Genomic DNA, 6,048 nt, shown 5'->3' on the forward strand with positions numbered 1-6,048 from the left:
ATAACCATTCTGATTTCAAGTCGACACATATGAATTGTGTAAACAACCACTGTCTTGGAGTCTATTAACAACGTGAGAAAACTTGCAAAATCTAAGAAATATAACCCCAAATCGAACGAGCTATCAAACATGGTGAAACTATGATACAATCTCTCCACATTGAACTGTGCAAATAAGCAATTTCATGTTGCTAGTCCATGCCTCTTTAGAGTTAATCCCAAAGCCAAACCCCCAATCAATACTCTCCAAATGAAGACCTTTGTTAGAAATGGAAATTTAGAATGCCAACTACGTTTCAAGATCTGCCACCACTCATAATTAGAGTTACATGTGTTGCATTCTTGTTACCTATGGTCACTCTTTGGTTTGTATAGGTAATGAACCTTGCATCAATGTTATTTTGTAGTTGTCAAATAAACCCATGATTGGGAATGCATAAATATCATCATGCTTCAATGATCTCCAAAATTCGTTAAGATTGGGCCTTGACTACATCTCCCACCTCTTTAACTCCCCCAAACAAAACAATCAATTGCATTGAGAATGCAATCTCTTCTTTATAGGCTAGCATAATAGTCAAGAAGACACAAGTAACCCTTTCTACAAATAATTGCAATGCCCTTTATTAGATGATGGTGCGTGCTCATACAAATAAGAAGAGCCCTTCATGCCATGAGACAACCAAGTGTGAACACATAAAGCACAAGGAATTTCAAGTGGAATAAATCCATTCAGTAATTGCCATCATGATGCTTTAAATTTTCTCCTCCCATGCGTTACACCCTCCTTTTCAATGAAATATTGGACAACAAATATCCATGGTTATGAGTGTGAATACATGTATTACTATAACGAAAAATTGCAAGCCATCATATGCATAGATAACTTCAATATCGTGGCTCCCTCCAAGCATTTAGGAATGTTAGATGGTTATACACAACCCACGTGATCCTTACCTCATGTCATGATATGACAAGACTCAAACCCATGACCTTATGTTATATAGGTCGAGCTCTTGACCATTATACCCTCTATTGTAATACATAGGATATTATTTTCATTTAAGTTTTATTATAGGAAATTAATGTATATTCCAGATTTCTATGGAACATTCTAGAAGCTTCAGGATTACTCCTGAGATCACTATAAAAGAAGGCACTAGGCATTATGTTGAACCAAATTGGTTCAACGCCTGTCTTAAGCCTCATAGCCATCTTGTACGTACTCTTCCTATAATATATCATCTGTTATCATCATCTCTCTCTCTCTCTCTCTCTCTCTCTCTCTCCTCTCCTCTTTTCTCTCTCTCGGGATTACGCAGTCCCGTCCTCTTAGTACTAATAATACTTCCCTTCTTTAGTACTAATTCTCTCTCTGTTTTAGTACTATTCCTGACAGTTTGAACCAATTTCTTCCTCTCTAGTCTTTCTTTTGGTTTCCCTCATCCTCTTATCCTTTTTCTATACAATGGCTTCTGTTAGCGCCCAAGAATACCAATCCGTTTTCTCCGAGCTGCAGTGTCTAAAAGAAAATTGTGTTGCCTTGGAACAAGAAAACAAACGGTTGTTAGGGGATCTTCAACAAATCGCCCTAGAAAAACAACAAACGCAGCAACAACATGGGGAGTTGCAACAACAACATGGGGAGTTAGCGTTACGTGTGCAACAACTCGAAGCAGCGTTGCAACAACAAGGATCAGGTCCCCAAGGATTTCATAAAGAGCCCAAGATTGGACCTTCTGTGAAATTTGATGGAACGCAATCGCATTTTAGGGGATTCCTCAATCTAGTACGCTTAATCATTCAAATGCATCTATCTCGACACCCCACTAATGCATCCTGAGTCGGCCTAATAGGCACGTTGCTTAGCGGCTCAGCCTTGGCATGGTTTGCTCCACTTCTAGAAAAACAATTGCCCTTACTTAATAACTTTGAAGACTTTATTAGCGAGTTTAAAGCTTGCTTTGGAGATACAGACAACATCCGGACAGCGATCAACAAAATCCGACGATTGCGTCAAGGCGATCGTCCAACCTTTGCCTACGCGATGGATTTCCGTCTACTCGCTTCAAATATCCCTTGGGATGATCAGGCACTAATGGAGCAGTTTCGCTATGGCCTACGAAACGATGTCAAAGATCTACTTCTAACCTTCCCCGAAGAACCAAAGTCTCTTACGGAGGCAATCAGTCGAGCGGTCCAATGCGACAACCGCCTTTTCGAATGGCGTTCGGAACATCAATTACAAATACCACACTCTAGGCCGGAGCCCACTTACGCCTCAGTCGCGGCTAAACCGTTTGCACGAGACATACCTCAAGAAAATACTCCGACACCGATGGAGATCGACACCATGCGTCGACGTGGCCCCTTATCGGAAGAAGAAAAGCAACGACGACATGCAAATCGATTATGTCTTTATTGCGGTGGACCAAGGCATATCGCAATCAATTGTCCCCATAGGCCAAGAAGACAGGTAAATCAAATCGTAGCCTGTACTAAACCCGAGTCAATTCTTCCCTTAGGAGTGTCTGATAGTATTAATAGTACTAATAGCCCAAGTATCTCAAATAAATTTGAAATTCTTAGGCAATTATATGAAGAGTTAAATGATTGAGTCTAGCCAAAATAGGAGCCGTTTGGTTGGACAGCCCTAGATCTGTACAACCCATTAGTGGTTCCATTCCCTCCAATCAAGTTAGCAATGTGTTTCTAGCCCAAGTCATGGTTAGTACTAAAAGTACTCCCCCAGCACACGTCCTAACACTTCTAGATTCCGGAGCTAATTCCTGTTTCATGGATCGAAATTTTGCCCAAGCTTCTTAGATATCCTTAAGAAAACTTCCTTGCCCCGCATCTATAGTAGTCATTGATGGTCATCCCATTGCTTCCAGGAATATTGTAGAAGAGTCAGAACCCATTCAAGTTGTCCTTGGTAGTTTTGTGTGTGTAGTATCATTTAATATAATTAGTAGTCCAGAGCATCCCATTGTCCTGGGATTACCTTGGTTTGAATTACATAATCCAGACATAGATTGGAGAACAAGAGAAGTCCGACATCGACAACCCCAAGAATCTACTCATCGAGTTTCAACCATTTCACTATGTCAATTACGCGAAGAAGGACACGAGGAGACAATGTTCCTATTTGCAATATCAGTACATCCTTCCAGCACTATTAAGAAGGAATCCTTAGTGCAACTACCGGAGAAATATCATCCTTATGCCGATGTATTTGACAAGGTAAAAGCCGGTACTCTTCCTCATCATCGTCCCTATGATTGTCCCATCGATTTACAACCAGGAGCAGAGCCACCATGGGGATCAATTTACAACTTGTCACCCACCGAGTTAGAAGTCCTTCGAGCCTACATAGAGGAGAACTTGGCAAGCGGGTTTATTCGTCATTCGAAATCTCCGGCCGGTGCACCCATCTTCTTTGTCAAGAAGAAAGATGCTCACTTCGTCTCGTCGTTGATTACCGCGGCTTGAATAAAGTCACCATCCGAAATAGGTATGCACTTCCTCTTATATCAAGTCTTTTAGAGTGAGTTAATGATGCCAAGTTTTTTACAAAAATCAATCTACAAGGAGCTATAACCCCGTGCGGATCCGACCAGGAGATGAATGGAAGACTGCCTTTCGCACGTGGTATGGGCATTTCGAATATATTGTTATGTCGTTCGGTCTAACCAATGCACCCGCAGTCTTCCAACACATGGGAAATGATATATTCCAAGACCTCTTGGATATCTGTTTGATAATCTATCTGGATGATCTATTGATTTATTCGAAGACCTCGGAAGAGCACGATTCTCATGTACTATTAGTACTAAAACGACTCCGCGAGAATGGTCTTTATGCCAAGCTAGAAAAATGTAGCTTTGACTGCAAGCAATGTTGGGTATGTGAGGAAGAGTGGGAAACACACAAGAAGCTCAAAGAAAGAAGCACTCACACAAGGAAGGCAATGGCTGGAATAGCTCTCTATTGATGAATGTTCCTAAAAAAATAGAAGCTGAAATATATATCCCTAAGTACTAAGTACCACCACATATGAGTGACTCATGTATGTGGTAACATGGGAAAAAACCTCTAGCCAGCACTAGAGTAAAAAGTGCCCATGTATAGGGAAAATGGTTCACATCAAAGCTACTAGAGGAACACGCAAGTGTAACAAACCCCCCTGGAGCGAATGATGTGAACATGTACAAGGAGTGACAGATCAGCCCCCACAAGGCAATAAGCCTAAAGCTTTGCGAAAAGCTTCAAACTTTTCTCGTGGAAGAGCTTTGGTGAATATGTCTGCCACGTTATCTTGTGTAGGCACATATACCAAATCAATATCTCCTGCATGAAAGCGCTCTCTCACATAGTGATAATGCACCTCAATGTGTTTGGTCCGTGCATGAAATACAGGATTTCGTGCAACAGCCAATGCACTCTGACTATCTGTGAGAATACGTGTAGCAACTTCAATCTCCATGCAAAGATCCATCAAAAGGCGTCTTAGCCATATACACTCCACTGTAGCTGTGAAAACTGCCCTGTACTCAGCTTCACAACTTGATGTCGCCACTGTAGGTTGCTTTTTACTCAACCAAGATATACATGAGTTTCCAAAGAAAAAGCAATTACCACTAGTGGACACGCGAGTATCATAACAACCAGCCCAATCACTATCTGTAAAAGCATGCAAGCATGGCTGAGTATCTCTGCCATAAAAGAGACCCAAGCTCAAAGTGCCTCTAAGATATCTGAACACACGTTTCACTGCTTGCCAATGCTTAGTGCCAGGGCTATGCATGAATCGACTCAATTGGGAGATTGCATACTGTATATCCGGCCTTGTATTGCATGCATATATAAGACATCCCACAGCTTGTTGATAAAGAGAAGTATCAAACGCATCACTAGAATCCTCAACAGAGAACCTAAATCCTGTCTCCACAGGTGTATAAACCGGCTTGCAATCCTCAAAGTCAAAACGCTGAAGTAGTTTTTCAACATACTTTCCTTGATGCATAAACATTCCCCCCTCAACGGATACAAACTGGATGCCAAGATAGTAGCTCAAAAGACCAAGATAAGTGACTTCAAAAGTATGCTGCAAATCAGCCATAAGAAAATCGAGTTTTGCATCACATGACCCAGTCAAGAGTATGTCATCAACATAAAGAACGAGCACTAGAAGATCAGCCCCATCTTTGCGTACATAAAGTGTGCTTTCAATCGGACTACATGTGAAGCCAAGAGAAATCAAGTGCTTATGGATTTTTTCATACCATGCACGCGGAGCTTGCTTGAGACCATACAAGGCCTTATGCAAGCGACAAACCATATGCTCTTTCTCTTTCGTAGCAAATCCAGGAGGTTGCTTCACATAAACCTCTTCTTGCAAATCACCATTTAAAAAGGCTGTTTTTATGTCCAATTGATGCATTTTCCAACCTCTTTGGGCAGCCAATGCAACCACGGTACGAATGGTAGTCATGCGTGAAGTAGGTGCAAAAGTTTCCTCATAATCAATGCCATATTGTTGGGCATATCCTTTGGCAACCAATCTAGCTTTGTAGCGATCAATACTACCATCGGGCTTTCGTTTAATCTTGTAAACCCACCTAGTACCAATCACATTCTTTCCTTTTGGCAATTCACATAACTCCCAAGTACCATTTTTATGAATGGAATCCATTTCTGATTGCATAGCACTCATCCAATGTGGATCATCACATGCATCTTCAAAAGTAAGTGGCTCCTCATTACATGCTATTGCAACAATAGAATAATCCACAAAATTACCTGATGCATGGCGAGAGCTTGATCTTGTTTTACCAAGTAAAGGTGCACTCAATTTGCTATCTTGCAAAGTTTGTTTCAGCCACCTCGGCATAGTTTGTGACCTCTCGATAGCCATACGTTCATTATGTAATACATCTTCAATATGTACATCATGCGTGGGCTGAATTTCATGCTCATTTTCAGCCACATTTGGTTGGACATTTCGTGCATTTTCAACACTTATTTGCTGGAAATTTTTATCCCTTTG

Source organism: Azolla caroliniana, unplaced genomic scaffold, assembly GCF_043228905.1.
Source record: "Azolla caroliniana isolate FFs.n. ecotype wild unplaced genomic scaffold, voAzoCaro1.0.p SCAF_9, whole genome shotgun sequence".
Lineage (NCBI taxonomy): Eukaryota > Viridiplantae > Streptophyta > Polypodiopsida > Salviniales > Salviniaceae > Azolla > Azolla caroliniana.